This window comes from Aedes albopictus, chromosome 2 (assembly GCF_035046485.1).
Source record: "Aedes albopictus strain Foshan chromosome 2, AalbF5, whole genome shotgun sequence".
Taxonomy (NCBI): Eukaryota; Metazoa; Arthropoda; class Insecta; order Diptera; family Culicidae; genus Aedes; species Aedes albopictus.
This window is the reverse complement of record NC_085137.1, coordinates 71746949-71764968: the sequence shown is the minus strand read 5'-3', so window position 1 is coordinate 71764968 and position 18020 is coordinate 71746949.

The following is an 18020-nucleotide window of genomic DNA, read 5'->3' as shown; positions in this document are numbered from 1 at the left end:
ATAAATGTGCTTTTCATTCAGCATTTCAATTTTATAATAAATAATAATGCGGTTGATGTCTTTAGGCGTCATAGAAAAATACGCAATGAACAAAGCTCGTGTAACTTTTGAAAGCGGTCTTTTTTTGCAAACTAACACATTTATGCCATTTTAGCACCCAACCTCTTAGCCAACCCAGCCAATGTCTATTTTGCATATGGATATCGTGTGGTAGTCATGAAGATATTTTATACACATAATAGTTAAGGAAATGCCGATTGTGAAACGGTTCTGGGCTAAATGGGAGTCAAACTCGCCACCCTCAGCATAGTTTTACTGATTGCGCACGTGCGCTTACCACATCGGCTTTATGGGCTTAAAGACTATTCTTCATAATTTTCTCTGGAACAGAGCAAACAATAAACGCTGCCTTTAGATGTGATTGCAAGTCAGCCAATTTATTTCTTCTTTCCGGCATCTCTGGGGGTCCAGGTTTACTTGTAAAGATTGCTCTAGATAGTTATTATGAGATTTGTGTTGTAGACCTTTTGCTTGGATTGTTTCAAAAAAATAATTCTTCCAGAGATTTATCCATTACTAATACAGTCAACTTTCGTTCGTTGCACTAAGCTCTTAGCCCAGTTAGTGAAAGACTTTCACTAGGTGGGCTGAGTTTTGAGCTGTCAAATAATCTTTAACAATAGAGATTCAGGGCTGCCAACCTTGACAAATCGTGCTTCACGTCAAAAAGTGACGTTTGACTTCGTTTTAACTGGGCTATAGCCCACCTAACATGCGCCCAGTTAAAACGTAACCCACCTAAACGTAGCCCAACGACCGAAAGTTGACTGTACTTAAGGAATTCGAGCTGGGATTCTTGCAATTTTTGCTTAGTTTCTTGTAAGTATTTTTGCAGGTGTTTCTCCAAGAATTCCGTCGTTTTTAAAGGAATTCTTTCGGGGACTTTATAACGATTCGTTCAGATGTGAACTCCTACAGCGATGTATCCAGGAGTTTCTCCAAGGATTTCTCTAATATTTCCTCCTACAATTGCTACTTGGATTTATCCATGGACTTTCCTAGCGATTCTTTCAAGACATGCGGCTGGAATTTCTCCATACATATCGGCTATGATCAGTGCCGGATTTAGGGCGGGAGGGCAGATAGGCCAGGGCCCCAGGCCCCCACATTTCAGGGGCCCCCACAAAATTTCACTTCACGAAAAAAAAGTGAAACAAGAAAAAAAGAAGTGCAAGAAGCTTCTCATGATTTTTTTTTTTTCATGAGAACTGCAAATTACTGTCTCTTGGCAAGATGTATGTGATAATATGTAGTGATTCTTTTGAGAAAGACTGCAACTATTTGTCCAGCTATTTATGAAATTTTAAATTTTGCCTCCAAAACTTATTACCATTCTTTCTTGCGTAATTAAAATTAATGGTAATAAATATTACCGGAAATCCTGAAGAAAATTTTCGATTGAATTCTAACGGAACTTCAAAAGTCTATAAATTGAAGAGTCAAAAAGTTCCCGCTTATTAGTTTTTTTCCTGTATAATGTTTTTGAAAATAATTTGAAGATTTTTTTTAAGGATTGATGATTGTCGGCATAATTGCGACAGTGAGTAACGAATAATTGTCCCACCCTAATACTATCCCGTACTTCATTCATAAATGTCCACCAAGAGCTTTCGGTAAGCTTGTGCTGCCACCTCGTTTGAAATAGGGCAATTGCCGATGCTTAAATTTCGCACAGTTATTGTGAGTTCCGTTCAAATTAGTTCATCACTTCTACTCGACCATACGAATGCACTTCTTTTGGAGTTGAGACCTCCAACGGTGAATCACCAAAAAGCTCGAAGTTCGGTTTGCGCATAGTGATCGTTATAAATTTGCGCCAGTTGTGCTCGAATAGCTTCTGCTCGCAAGAAGCTTGTCCCTGACGTTTCGACTGCCTCTCAGATACGTTCATTCGGGATTTTCACACCCGTAGCCCGGTCACTCGGGAAAATCCGCTCGAAAGGGGAGGCATACCCATTCACCCGTGGGTTCATCGAGCAAGCAACGACATTCATTGTACTCTGGTGTGCATGAAATCACATGCGTCTCTACTGGTGATTCCCAATTTGGACGAGCTGGGTCGAGAGGTCGAACTGCACGACTTTTTGCAACCGAAGTCACCTGGAAAGCGATCGCCAACGAGTCAAGGTCAACCTTTTGCTGCGCAGCGTGGGAGCTTCTAGCCGTTAGCCCGGATAGGTAGAAGTTCAAGGTAGGGTAGTGTTAAGACAGGACTCTGACCTTTGTAATCCCTAAAATAGAAAAGCGAATTAAGGGCGGACGGGACGGTCAAGGAAATATCCGCCATTGCTCTGTTTCTACTAAGATGGTAATCTCAGATTCTACTTCATATAATGGAACAAAAATCTATCATTGTGTATGCTCACTTGCAGTGCATATGCTGATTGTTTTTCAGCCTCATCTGTGCGATAGAAATCGAGATTACCATCTTCAAAATCGCGAGGCAAATTGTTAGAAAGAGAGGGAAGATAGGAAAAATAACACAGCGTCCCGATTCACCTTAATCGAAATACGCTCAGTCCTTTTTATCTAATATCTTCATTCAATTGGTTTCATTAGTTTATAATTTCTTTATATTTTAATCGGTTTTGTTGATGATTGAATTCCCTATTGGGTTTAAGGGGTTTTCTGACTTTCAGTGCTTGATGATTGGGTGAATTAGATGAACAGGAGCGTTTGAACTATTTTGACCCGCCTTTAGATAGGAATCTCAGCCGGACTCGAGCATACGTCAGCAGTCTCCCTAGTGCAGGGGGTGGCGCTTAAGCTGCTGAACGGTGGTGAGCATGGACGAAACTACAGATTTTTGCCAGGGGGTGCACTACAAGCAAATATTCATTAGTTCATCCATTCATCATTCATCGCCCCACAACTCACGGCAATGCATTAAAATTCTAGGGGGTGCCTGGCAACCCCGGCACCCCCGGTAGTTTCGCCTATGGTGGTGAGTACATTCCTCTTCGTTACATTTGGCGCCCAACGTGGGGCCCGAAAAGTGATTACAGTTGAAACTCAATTAGGATTTGATCTCTAAGCTTATTCTATATGGTTTCGGTTTTCTTTTTTTGGGTCAATTGTAGATTAGTTAAAATTTAGGAAAAATATCTCATAGTAAATTGAATTCGAATTTGGAATAGTTCAATGCCTACTTTTTTGAATAAGATTGAATTGGTTAATAGATAAGTTATTTAAAGTTTGTTTTTGTTTTTTTTTTAATATTTTTGCATCTTTTTTTTACTACCTTTTATTATTTTTGTACATACTGGATTCTTTATGATGGATTTCTATCAAATTAATACTAATGATCTGGAGGAAGATGAGCTTAACTACGAGCTAATGATTCGAGGGGCTTCAACGGAAGGTCCCCTTGATTCACGTCGCCGAGCATTGCGTAACTTGCTTCGGGAGCGACAAAACGGATACAATCAGCAAATTGCTGATTAGTTGATGTTCACCGACTATGAAGTGTTGCCCCGACAGCTTCATAGAATCGGATTGTTGTTGTCGTCAGGTTTAACCGCCGGTTGTTTGTCCCGATTAGTACACTACCACATGCGAGTTCGACGGTATGTATCTAGGGATGTCATGCAAGCGGAAAATCAAAAGCTGTTGTTGGATCTGATCTCGCGAATGGGTGAGCAGTATTTCGGTGTAAACTTTGAACTGGTTATGGGGCCGTCTAATGAACTAGGGACCATGGGCCCAGAGATAGCCTATTCCGAGGAACATTTGGCCGGCAATCAATTGCATCAGCCCCATGAGGGTGTGGCTCGTCCCGTCATTGAATCGGCAGAGAATTTGTCCGAACAGAATAGATCCAGGGAAAGGATTGGAAATCGAAATGTTGAGGTCTCGTTAGATGGACAGCCGGATGAAGTCGAGGGAGCCGTAGGGGGTGGACCCGACCCGAGTGGGGTTGTGAACCAGAGGGACCATCGTTCCTCTAGTTTGCCATCGAGTCTTCGACAATCCTCTAAACATGGATTGTTGCTCCCTTCTCAATTAGCCGAAGCCACACAACCGAGGCTATCGCAGCCACCTCCTGGGTTTTCTACAAACGATCTAAGGGGTGCGCAACAAATGCAAAATGTTATCAGGGCTGAAGTTGTCGACCCCGTTCCCAACTTCAAGACTCCGCCGGTTACTCAAACGGACCCTCCGGTATCTCTTGGGTTTTCAAGTATCCTCAGCCAACAAAATTTTAATTTTGACAACCCTCAGTTCCAACGAAGTGGCGGCGACCATACCCAGAATCGGAAAATGGTACCGACAGGGCAAGGGTCTACAGGTAGTGCCTATGGGGTAACGCCTAGGGCCAGACCTGAGCCAAGAAACCCTTCGGCACCAGTTGTTTCAGTTATGAACCGGAATGAGAATGATTATATCCACGTTTCTGAGGTCGAACAACTCGTTCGTCGAGCGGTTCGGGAGGCTCTTGAGCAAGAGAGGCAAAATCGAGTGGAAATGGGCGATGAGGTGTCCCATCTTGCGAACAATATTGCTAACGTAAGTCTAGGCAACGTGGGAGTCGAGCAAATTACTCGTGGAAGAGAAAATTCGACCTCTCATCAACGCGCTCTTTACGAACCAATCCCTCCTCTTCAGTTGAATCCCCCAGGGGAACAACCAGAACAAATCAATCGGTGGAATCAACCTAGAGTGATTCCTGAACCGGTTCCATCCATGCCAACGATGCAACCTGAAATGCAATCAGAACATGTAATGACACGGCGATACCCTGCGTCTAGGATGTTCCTTAGAGATGAACAACCGTACACTGCTCCGACTAGTTCCGAGGCCACCAGAAATTATCAGATGCCTCAAGATTATTCTAGAGCATTCAGAAACGATGGTTCCGTGGGAGATGCTAATGTGGGCTACCTCGGTCGCAGGCAACCACATCAGCAATGTGCCATTATCGAGAAGTGGCCTAAATTCTCCGGGGACACGAATACGGTGCCCGTTACGGATTTTCTTCGACAGATTAATATCCTCTGTCGATCTTATGCAATTAGTAAGCAGGATTTAAGAATGCACGCCCACCTTCTATTCAAGGAGGGAGCCTATGTGTGGTATACCACATATGAAGAAAAATTTCATTCGTGGGAGATTCTGGAAACGTATCTTAAAATGCGGTACGATAACCCGAATCGGGATCGATTGATCCGAGAAGAAATGCGTAATCGCCGACAACGGCCAAACGAACTATTTAGTGCGTATCTCACTGACATGGAAATGTTGGCACAAAGAATAATTCGGAAAATGAGTGAACAGGAAAAATTTGAACTAGTTGTCGACAAGCATGGGAAAACTCATTCGCTCACCCGAATGCCGGCGATGCAAAATAGCAAAAAGAACGCCAACAACCCAATGCTGAGTGAGAGCACGGCGCACTAGGAACGAACGCAACACGAACGGCTCGCTACCGACGCCACCGAAGCGAATCAGGAGAGAAACAAATAGAGTGCGAAATAAATCAGCTTGCATCGGTGTATACGACAAGAACGTTCGCTCTCTCAACTACCGAGTGGCATTCAGCTGATTGAATCAAAACGCACTCACTGATTCAATTTCCAGTACTGAATGCTTCCACTGAACGCCAAATGAACGTTCCAAAATGAATGCTCTCGCACTCGACTCAGAACGCAAACATTCGTTCAATCTTGGTTCGTTCGCCTTCGGCACTCAGATTCGGTAGCGACTCATTCGGCCGTCGTTGCTTGCGTCGCTCGGTGCTCGGCGATTGGAAAGAATAGGCAATGAAAGTGGAAAGATTTTGCTTGGCTGGGGGAGAAGCACACTCGCATCAGATTGTGCGTGGATGTGAGTGAGGGATACGCAATAAATTAATGATTTTTTCCCATCCTTGGTTGTCGAAAATATGAAGATTTCGTATAAACGACGACTGGCCTTAGAACCAATACAATCTATCGAACACATGGCACAACTTTGTTTCAAGTTTGATTCGTTGGAAAGCAACTTGTACCATGTTTCGGGTCAACCCAAACCCATGGTAAATCAGCTGAACCTGGATGATGGGGATTCAGAAGATGAACCTGGAGTAGAAGATCCTGCCCTCCTATGTACCCTGCAGGCAAAAAAGGCTTGGCTCTCAAAGAAAACTGGAATCAGATCCAAGGTTGGGAATGAGCCTAAAAGTGACGCTCCAACACAAAATCTATTGTGTTGGAACTGCCAGCTCGAGGGACACATGTGGAGAGATTGCGATCAACGCAAAAAGATCTTTTGCCATATTTGTGGTCAGATGGACACGACCGCACTTCGTTGTCCCAATAAGCATAACACTAGTTTACAAAATAAAACGAAAGTCGTGAACTTCTGTCAAGGACCAAAATTTTTGAAGCATAATTTAGCGCTGATTTCGAAACCGTGCTTCAAAAAATTTAAAGTAGAACAGTTTTTGAGTTTTAGCTCAATATCGAGTTTTACAACTTTTTAAAATATGGAATTTAATAAAATTCAAATATCTTGCGTTTTGTTCAACCAATTTTTAATCTTTTTCCATAAATTAAAAGCTGAATATAATACATTTCGATCATCTGAAAGCAGGTTTTGCGTCAGATTGATGAAATTCAAAATATTGGTGAGTTTTGGGGACGATCTCCTTAAATTTTTACAAAATTTTCTAAAATATTTGAAGAAATATATTTTTTTAAATAAGAAAAAAACAATTTAAAAATTCTTTCTCAACGTTTATTTGACATATCATAAGGAGTGTATCGAAAATTAACTATAAACATTCAGGATGCTCTATCTCGAAGCATGTTTGGTCTTATCATTTCGGTTCTTCTATCAAATCTTCACAATACAGTCAAGTTTAGAACAGCCTGAAAAAAATTGAAAAATGTTTAGCATTATTGAAAATATTGTAGAATGAATACATCTCACAAATTAAAGTTTTGGACAAATTGTTGTTTTTTAAAGATTTTCCAGCGTTTCAATAACCTGTAGCGAATAAAACTTGTACGGCGAAAAATCCAAAAAATATTAATTATTGTTAGCAGTTATGTACACATTTATGATCGAAAAACCCTCAACATTTAAAAAATGACCTATCCTAAAAAAAACACTATTTTTTTGTCGATCTTTGACAGTCTGTTTTAAATATCTTCAAAGGTTATACAATTCCGTTCTCTACTAAAGCTACCTCGTCGTTAAGTTTAAAAACATTTCCAATTTAAAAAAAATTGAATCATCAATTTGATATATTTTTTATTTGCGTAATCGTGCTTTGAATGAGCATCAAAAAACAGGGTCCCTGAAAAATGACCTTTTTTCATTTTTAAGAATTGCGCTAAAATGGAATCGAATTTTTTCTTGAAAAAATTTTTTTACCTATATTATGAGCAATCTGGGAAAGAATATATTTGCGCTAATATATTTTAAAAAATCAAAAAAATTTCCATTTTTTCCGCAATTTCAAATTTTTAAGAGGTGTCCAAAATTTCAAGATCATGCGTTTAAACTTTGAGATTGATGACCATGTAAAATAATTATTTTTACAAAAGCAAAAGTGCCATTCCTTTTTCTGAGGATTTATATAGTACCTCTAAAAATAAAATTATTTATAACTTGAATAAATTATTTTTTAGGATGTTTTGAACATATATAGTTAATTTCCGATACAGTCCTTATGTAAGCGAGTTGCAGTAAAAAATTCAGCTCACTCGGAGCATTGATTACGGAGAATGAGATGTGTTAAGTGAGCGACATTGCTTAAAAATAGAACAAAAATCGATTTCAAATCATCAACCTTGTATGGAAAGTCGAAAAAATTTCCGCTCTACTGTAATTTTTTTTCCTTCGCGTTTTCGAACTCAGGGCATGATTCTACACCAAAAATGATCATCAGCTTACCGAGTTCAAAAATGCTGTAAACTAGTGTAATCTTTCTTCGGAAGAGGAGAAAGAAAAAAACGAATAAGCGAGGATGATTTGGGGAATCGTTATCCTCCGGATGGTGAACAGATTCCCGTTTGCTATGAACACTTTAATGGAGTGTATCAGATCAAAACTCATGTAAATCGTTGTCCTCACCTCAAAGTGCGCATTCTGACCGAAGAAATTGGGGGTCTTGCAGATACAGGCGCCAGTGTATCTGTTCTTAGCTCGTTAGATTTAATCAGCAAATTGGGACTTAAGGTAAGCCGATGGAACTGCGTATCAATGCTTAGGATACGTAAATATCCCTTATTCTTTCCAAAACGTGACTCATGTAGTTCCTACCCTAGTTATCCCAGAAATAAGTAAAGACTTAATCCTCAGGATGGATTTTCTCAACCAATTTGGGTTCCAGTTAGCTCTTCCTGGAACAGAACTTGCGTTGTCCTCCAGTGAGGAAGCTAATACTGTAGCGGCCCTTATTGGGTTAGAATTGAATTTTGCCAGAGCAAACTGCAAGCCTCAAAAAATCCTTTTGATTGAAAACTCATAGTTTCAGAATCGATTTTAGAACACAGACAGCAGAGCCAAAATTAATTGTACTCCAGACTAAGACTTATGATACAAAATTTTGAATAGCATTAAAGAGCCACCGCACTTCTAAAAATAACTTTGTCTATTTTCCAAGGGAGTATCAATACATTACACAATGGCTAGCTGACATAAGATAATTGAGACATTTATTACAATATTGCCCAAGCCTTCGCGACCCACCAAAAGTGGGTCGCGGCCCATAGTTTGAGAAACGCTGTTCTATACCATTTTTCAAACATGTTATATTCATCTAAAATGTCAGGGAGACTTGATTGGTTCAAAAATTTTACAAATCGGATGAAAAATAGCTGAAAATCGAGAATTTGACATTTTTTTTTATGTCAAAATCACTCTAGTGCTATTATCGCATGACATCAGAAAACCCATGACAGGCGCGTTTGTGTGCTCGGAGTAGGTCGCATCTCGTCACCGGATGTCAAGATTCTTTCGTATCTGAACTGAAATCCACTGATATACCCACCAACGAATGATTCATCGTTTAAAATTGTTTCCCGCAGCGAAGCGAAAACTGTCAACAGGGCCATGCCAAACTTCTCTCCATATCAATTCTTTTACCATGGAAGGTATCAATATTGAATCCAGCAGCGAGATCAGACGCGCGTGTGGTGTTGCCAATCAGAACAGCAGAAACGCGTTCGCGTTTCGCGTTTTCTCACCTGTCACCAATAATGTTGACACTTGCGAGGAATCGAAGCAAATTTACCCAAACCGACTTCCTGATGGGGTAGATCGCGCTAGCAAACGTTCATTGTGTACGATGCACCGCTTTTCTCGAAACTGCATATTGCGTCCAGGGTCGGCTCTTGTCCCGATTACGTTCTTATCATTATCAACCAATGAAGACTTCCAGATCCACTCTCGACCCTACCATACTAACAAATATTCCTTCCAGCTCCTTAATAGCAATGATTACACACAAATTACTTAACGCTATAAGGAGAGGGGAGAGTAAAGCGTGCTTTACGATTCATACGAAAAAAAAGTGTTTTCAATAAGAAATACACAGTAACAAAAGGGAAAGTGGTAGTCTGGAATGGTTTTTTTTTGCCAATTTTCATCAATGTTCACTAAAATAAAAGATTAAATCATTTATTTTAGTGAACATTGATGAAAATTGGCAAAAAAAAAACCATTCCAGACTACCACTTTCCCTTTTGTTACTGTGTATTTCTTATTGAAAACACTTTTTTTATAAATTTTATAGAAATTCTGTTCTTCCCTTCTGAAACAGCTAGTAAAACATTTAATTCCTAAAAATAGCATTCAACCCTGTTCGGCGCAGCTCGAAAAAAGATTGGTAGCATCGATTTCAATTTTTCGGTGACAAATTCCGGTCTTTGCCAAACAGTTTCGCATTGAATCAGAGCTGTGTGTATGTCACCACAAGTTGTGATTGACGGCAATTTCGAGCACGTCGGAGCTAGTCATGCGCTTGACTTGCATTATCATTCATTGCTGGCTGGATCAAAGCAAGCGGCATATACATTCCTAATGAGCTGAAGACATTTTACAATGTAATTAATTTGAATTGTAGATTATCCCTTCGTGAATGACTTCGAGGAGCAGTCAGAGCGGGGAAGGCTCATTAGCTGTCATCCTGCTGACATAAATCATTTGCGCTGAATAGGAGATTCCCGCCGACGACGTCATAATTTACGACGACAGGATGATGCCTGACCGCGCGTTCGTCCACCAGAGAACCGGTCGGCGCTTGGAGGTGTAATGTAAGTAATCGGTCATGTGTGTAAAGCGCATTCAAGACGTTCAAGACTGAGACTACTCGGACATCTGCCAGGAACAATAAATTAAGTGTGAACACAAATCATTGCTGGCTTTTAATGCTCGTAAATTGACATGTGAGAACTATTAGGATAGTAACTACATATGTGTATGTTCAAATGTTACTTTAGGAGTACACAATCCTTCGTTTAGTGCAGTTACAAAACGAAGATTTTTAAAAGCACAAATCGTACATTCGGATGGTGCTCTTGGCTGCGTCGTTGATGACTGCTTTTACTGTACTCCAGCAGTCCTCTAAAGGGACCACATCGAACATAAGCCGTTAGTACTTACTTGATACTTGATGGGCTACAACTCGTAGCGGTAACTCTACACCGAATAAACCACTCGCCACCACTGGTCTCGGTTCTGGGCCAATCGCTTCCAGTCACCCTAAACGTTTAGAGCCTTTAGGTCCTCCTCAACTACAAAAAGCCTACCACGAAGCCGACGGTCCATTCCTGGTTCTCTACTGAATATGGTTTTAGCTAGTCGTTTCTCCGGCATACGAGCTACGTGCCCAGCCCACCGCAGCCTGTCGTGTTTTATTCGTTTCTCTATATCCATCTCTTTATATACTTGGTACAATTCGTGGTTTTTTGGGCTGCAAAACGGTGAGTCAATAAGGAGAGCGTCCAACATAGCTCTGGTCCTAACAAGTTCCTTCCTCATGGTTCCACGGGTCAAGCGATGACAAAGACCGCCAGCTAAGAGTTGTGTGCTTAGCTGGTAGTTCAGTCTGGGCACTGTTGTCCTTCTGACTTCAGCTAGATTGAGGAGGCACGACCCGAGCGTCTGTTCACCAAGGAGGTGCGGCTCAAACAGCGTCTGTTCTGGCATCCAGCGGCTGAGTAAGAAACGCTGCACCACGCCCAGCTAGATCCAAGGTGGTAGCCTCATCAGTGTGGTCGTCCCAGTGTTGGTTGGGACGATAAACAGAACTGGCACGATAGCCCTCCGGCGAGACAGGAGTGTTGGCGTAGGCCCAATAAGCCACCCGTAAAAATCCCCATTGCGAATAACATAGGAGAAAATACGACTCGATACAATCGGCAAAGACCCACGCGACGAAATAAGCACAACGATTGGAAACTTGGAACATGGAATTGCAAGTCACTAGGTTTCGCAGGATGTGACAGGATAATTTACGACGAACTACATCCCCGCAACTTCGACATCGTGTTGGGCTGGACAGAAAGTTTGGAAAAGCGGGCATCGAGCGGCTACCTTCTACCAAAGCTGTGGCATCACCAATGAACTGGGAACAGGATTATAGTGCTGGGCAAGATGCGACAACATGTGATCGGGTGGCAGCCGATGAACACAACGATGTGCATGTTGAGAGTTAAGCTTGGAGTTAAGAGCCGTTTCTTCAACTACAGCATCATCAACATCCACTGTCCTCACAAAGGGAGACCTGATGACGAGAAAGAAGCGTTCTACGAGAAGTTAGAGCAAACATACGATGGTTGCTCGTCGCATGACGTGAAAGTGACGCGAAGGTAGGAAGGGAGGAAATGTAGAGACCGGTAATAGGGCGAAACAGCATGCACGCCGAATCGAATGATAACGGCCCGCGATGCGTAAACTTTGCAGCCTCCCGTGGTATGTATGGTAGTCCGAAGCACCTTCTTCCCCCGCAAAGATATCAGCAAAGCCAGAAAAACAAATTGACCACATTCTAATTGACGGTAAATTTTTCTCGGATATAACCAACGTCCGCACATACCGCAGTGCGAATATAGATTCGGATCACTACTTAGTCGCTGTATGCATGCGCTCAAAACTTTCGACGATTATTACCACGCGTCGAAGTCGAACGCCGCGGCTCAACATCGAGCAGCTGCGTAACGTAGAAGTGGCTCAAGAACAGTCTTGCGAATAATCGCGACCATCGCGAGACAATCTTTTGAACCGCTTTCTGGAGTCACCCTTCCCAAGGTGATACGAACCAGCTAGTATGTCACATGTCACGCTTGGAATGACAAACATGTTGTGGGTTCCACCCTTCGCAGCTTTGCAGTGATAGCAGTTGCTGAGTATGCTTCAGACGGGTTGCGAGAGAATCAATCTCTCTGACTCAGAGACTCTGAGCAACGATGCATAACGGGCGAAGTGAGAGCGTTTGCCGTAGCCAGGGCGAACTGCGTGGTGCGCTCAATGTGTGCGTTTAAACTGAGCTATGCAAAACGAATAGAATTTATGACGTAGTACCGTGCTTGTGATAATACACATGCATAGTTTTACATGCTGTTGCGCGTGCATCTGCTTGAGGCTTCGGAGAGAGTCATGACACTCACATGAGCCGTATCCAAGTCAGGATGATTGTAGCAAAACAAGGGTGACCGGGTGACTTTGATGGGATTCTGTCTTTTCTGGTGTTAGCGACTGTAGAGAGAGCGGATCAGAAACGGCAGAGACAGGCTGATTCAAGTTTGGTGTTTATCAGCTTTTTTGTGACTTGTACGCTGATGCTTCGCGACACTGCTCAAGAATACGCGCAGCAGTTAGCAGTGGCCCTACCAAGGGAGGATCAGCTTGGCGCAGCTGCATTTGAAGATGGCTGGAGGGACATCCGATCCGCCATAGGTAGTACCTCGGCTACAGCACTAGGCTTCGCGACTCCGAATCACAGAAACGACTGGTACGACGGTGAACGTGAACAATTGAAAAACGAGAAGAATGCAGCATGGGCGAGAATGCTGCAACACCGTATGAGAGCGAATGAGGCACGTTACAGACAGGCGCGGAACAGGCAGAAGCAATGAAAGAGCTGTACCGCGCTAAGGACACACGAAAGTTCTACGAGAAGCTGAACCGCTCGTGCAGAGGCTTTGTGCCACAAGCCAACATGTGCCGAGATAATCACGGGAATCGAGAGGTGGCGGCAGCATTACGATGAGCACCTCAATGGCGACGTTGCAAGTACCGAAGGTGGCGCGGTAACAGATCTAGGAGTACGTGCGCAGGACGAAAGATTTCCAGCCCCTAACCTCCAAGAGATTGAAGAGGAGGTTAGCCGGTTGAAAAACAACAAAGCCGCTGGAGCAGATCAACTACCAAGCGAGTTACTAAACACGATAGAGAAGCACTGGTGAGAGCACTACACTGGGTCATTACCAAGATTTGGGAGGAGGAAGTACTACCGGAGAAGTGGATGGAAGGTATCGTGTATCCCATCCACAAAAAGGGCGACAAGATGGATTGTGGGAACTATCGTGCGATCACATTACTGAGCGCTGCCTACAAGATACTCTCTCAAATTTTATGTCGCCGTCTATCACCGATTGCAAGAGAGTTCGTGGGGCAATATCAGGCTGGATTTATGGGTGAACGCGCTAAAACGGATCAGAAGTTCGCCTCCGCCAGGTGTTGCAGAAATGCCGCGAATAGAACGTGCCCACACATCACTTGTTCATCGATTTCAAATCGGCGTATGTTACAATATATCGAGAACAGCTATGGCAGATTATGCACGAATGCGGATTCCCGGATAAACTGATACGATTGACAAGGCGACGATGGATCGAGTGATGTGCATAGTTCGAGTATCAGGGACACTCTCGAGTCCCTTTGAATCTCGAGTCCCTTTGAATCTCGCAGAGAATGCAGATAGCATTCCAAAAGGATCTGGAGGAATCTCAGAAGGAATCCCTGACGGAACTTCCAGAAAAATTTCACAACAACAATCTTGAAAGGAAATAGAGAAATTTCAAAAGAAATTCCGTGAGGAGTATCTGGAGCAATTCTAGATGAAGCTTTCGGTGAATTCTTGAATAAACTTCTGGAAGAATCTTAGAAGGAGATATTTGTAGATTGTCAGAAGGAACTCCTGGTTTAATTTCTGAAGAAAGCACGGAAGAAATAATTAAAAGAATCCCGTAAGGAGTTTCTGAAGATATCCTGAAAATAACTTTTGGGGAATTACGGAAGATTATCTGGATATAACTTCTGGTGAAATCTAAGAGAGAAAATCCTGGAGGAATTCCAGAATCAACTATGGGAGGAATCCGTAAAGGGATTTCTCGCTGAATTCTAAGATATCCTGGAGGAATCCTGGATGGAGTGAATGGAGGGATGCCGGAAGAAGTTATTGAAGGAGTCCCGGGAAAAAAATTCTGGATAAATCCTAGAAGGAAGTCCTCGAGGAATCCCAGAAGAATCCAGGAAGGAATTCCTGAAAGAATCCAAAAAGAACACCTGGAGGAATACCAAAAGCAACTCCTGGGAGGGTTTAGAAAGAATGCCGAAGGAGTCACCTGCAGAGATCTTGGAATGAATATCTGAGTGAATTCCTGAAGAAAACCAAGAACAAACTCCTGGAGGAATCCTGAAAGGAACTTCTTTAGGAAACACAGAAAGAAGATCTGATGGAATCTCACAAGAAATTCCGGTTAAAATCCCTGTAGAGATGACCAAAGAAACTGATGGTGGGAAAGAGGAGAAGAAAACCTTGAAAGAGCTTCTGAAGAAAACCATGGATATACTTTTAGAAAACCCTTTGAAAAAACTCCTAGAGAAATCTCAGAAGGAGCTTTTGGAGGAATCTAAGAAGGAACTCAGGAATATATTATTGGAGGGATCTTTGAAGGAGTACAATATGAAGAAATTCTCCAATGGAATCCCAAAGAAAAATCATGGAGAAATCCCAGAAGAAGTGTCGGAGGAACTAAAAAGGGAGACATTCTCAAAATTGGGAATCCCAAAAGTAACTTCTCGAGAAATTCTATAACGAACTGATGTAAGAATTTTAGAAGAAACTCCTGCAGCGTCCTTCGAATGTCGTGGTGAATTTTATTCAAATGAAACAAATTTGATATTCTAAATAGATTTATTAGTGAGCAAACTAATATCTTCGGAAGAGCTTCTAGGCTAATATGGTATTGGGAGCATCAATTTCCAGTTCTTCGGCATCAAGCAGAACGATGGGTGGTTTATTGAGTCATTAGCTTTGGTGATAATTTCTACTGGTTGCACCTTTGGTCTTGATGTCGGCGATCTGAACCTGGCTAATAGCGTGGTTCAAAAAATCGTTTTTGCTCCACACCGCTTATTCGATTCCTAACCAGATTATATGCCTTCTCACAAAATTTGAGCTCATTTGGTTGAAAATTGAGACTGCACAAGCCCGTCAAAGTTTGTATGGGAATTACTATGGGAAAACGATGTTTTTTATTCAATCGTCCGTAGCATTTCCACAAGTGCCCTATTGGGTTAGTCGACCTTTGGTAATCCTAGGCTACTCTATCAGCTAAAACTTTGCCGAAGACCGCATTCCAATCGGACGCCTCATTAATTAGTTACCAATTTTTATCCAGAATCGAAATCTTTACTCATGATGGTCAATCTATTCGGTGGGCATCACTGCATTCTGTAGTGGAACATAGTAGCCATGATTTCAGTGTGCTATCTTTGGCGCAATATGCAGCAATGTTGCCTGCTGGGAAGCTGGAGGATCATAGCTAAAGTTTGCCCAGTTGGATACAAATCGATAACTAATTAATGAGGCGTCCGATTTGAATGCGGTCTTCGGCAAAAATGTAGCTGATAGAGTAGCCTAGTATTACCAAGGGTCGACTGACCCAATAGGGCACTTGTGGATATGCTAAGGTCGATTGAATGAAAAACATCGTTTTCCCATAGTAATTCCCATACAAACTTTGACGGGCTTGTGCAGTCTCAATTTTCAACCAAATGAGCTCAAATTTTGTGAGAAGGCATATAATCTAGTTAGGAATCGAATAAGCAGTGTGGAGCAAAAACGATTTTTTGAACCACGCTACTGGCTAACCTGGCAATATGCTATTAACATACAAGTCAAAATTGAAATTAGAGCTAAGTTCGAGGTTTTATCATATAAAAAGTTTGTTGAGGGGGGGGGGGGTGTTTACCAAACTACGTCAGTTATAGAGGGGGGCATCTGAATGTGTGACGAAATGCTACGAGGGGGAGGGGGTATTAAAAATCGCTTACAAAAAGCTACGTCATTTATGGACGCCCCCTATGTACAGCAGAGGCCACCCCGGCCTTAGCCTGATCGGTAAGGTAAGTAAGGGGGAGGCGGTTCAGGGGGGTACCTATCTAGATGCAACAATGCAAGGCTTGCTGTATCTAATAGCGACATCAGGATGTGCTTGTATAGACTGTTTCAGAAATTATAATTACACTAACGATTAACAGCCATTTCAATTTGAGCACAATATCCAAAAAAGTTTCTTCTAGCTCTTATAGTAAACATGCTAACGAAGCAAATAATACCAATTTTGTTGATGTTTCTGGTAAAAGTTAAAAAATAGGGCTCTGTAAACTAGATGATTAAAATTTGAAGTTGCACAAAGTGGTAAAAAAATGTAGCAAAGTAGAAAACGAAAAAAATCTCACAGATAAAATATTTAATTTCCACACACAATAAAAATCGCTGTATCGATAATAAAAGATATTTCTCGGTTGTTAAGAGTAATTTTTACTGGAATATTTGATCAAGAACCACCATTACGGGCCTTCTCAATACAAAATTTTTTGTTTCAAATTTCTCAACAAACCAGCAGCAACAAACGTTAAGCAAACGAGTGTCTTAATTACTGATTACTGCATTCGTTTTTATGGTATGACAAGCTTTGCCATCTGAAGGATCAAATGAGCTGAAAAAGTAAGTTTGTTTAGATTAAATGCGTTCAGGAAAGCTAAGAAACTGTGTGGTAGTTCCTATGTTCCATAGAAAACCTTAAAAAATAAGAAACTTGAACTCCGAAAAAAAATGTTGTGGAAATGCCTTCATCGACATTTCCCAAATTTTGATCAAGGCATTTCTTAGACAACTTGTTGAGAAAGCGAATGTGATAAACATTTATATAGTTTTTGGTATTTAGTGATGAATAATGTTGAAATCATTAAAAAACACCTTTGTGCAAATGCAAATTTGAAAAATTAAGTTATTTGTTAGAGAACTCGAATGTTCTTTAAAATATCAAGACAATTGAAAGGAAATATAAAAATATGGAGTACAATATGCTATACTCTGAAATAATTTGGTAAAAATCATTAAAACAGTTCATTTAATTTAATAAACAAAGTGTATTTATAATTTCTGAAACAGTCTATATGAAATGGTTTGTTTGAAGTACAGTAGAGCTATCAACTTCCATCTTCAGGACTAAATCGACACTGATTTTTCATTTGGGCCTAACTGACATTTTCGAGTTCTCTTCATCGATCCTCTCTTTGTGTTATCACAGAATGTGTATTGAGTTTTCCAAAGATTTTTTGGTTGAAATGCGAAGAAGACGACTGCATGTTGCTATAGAAACAAAAAGAATAATGATTTTGTTTGTTTTGATCAAGTTATTAGCGAAAAAGAGAGTCGACGAAGAGAAATCGATCAAATCAGTTAGGCCCTTATGAAAAATCATTGTCGAAATTTGCTTACATCCGTAAGTATCTACCTGTACCGTAGAAGGTATGATCAAACAGATGCATTCAAGTTTTGTTTTCCATAGAAGTACTACTGGACAGTGGGTGATTGAATGTACTTAAAAACTGAGTAGAAAAAAATAAGATTTTTCGATGTTTGAGTAAGACTGAGTAGAAGTTTTTCTCGGTGTGCATATAAACTCAGTAGGGAAACTGAAGATTAAAATTTTTATGATTTTTTAGTAAGACTGAGT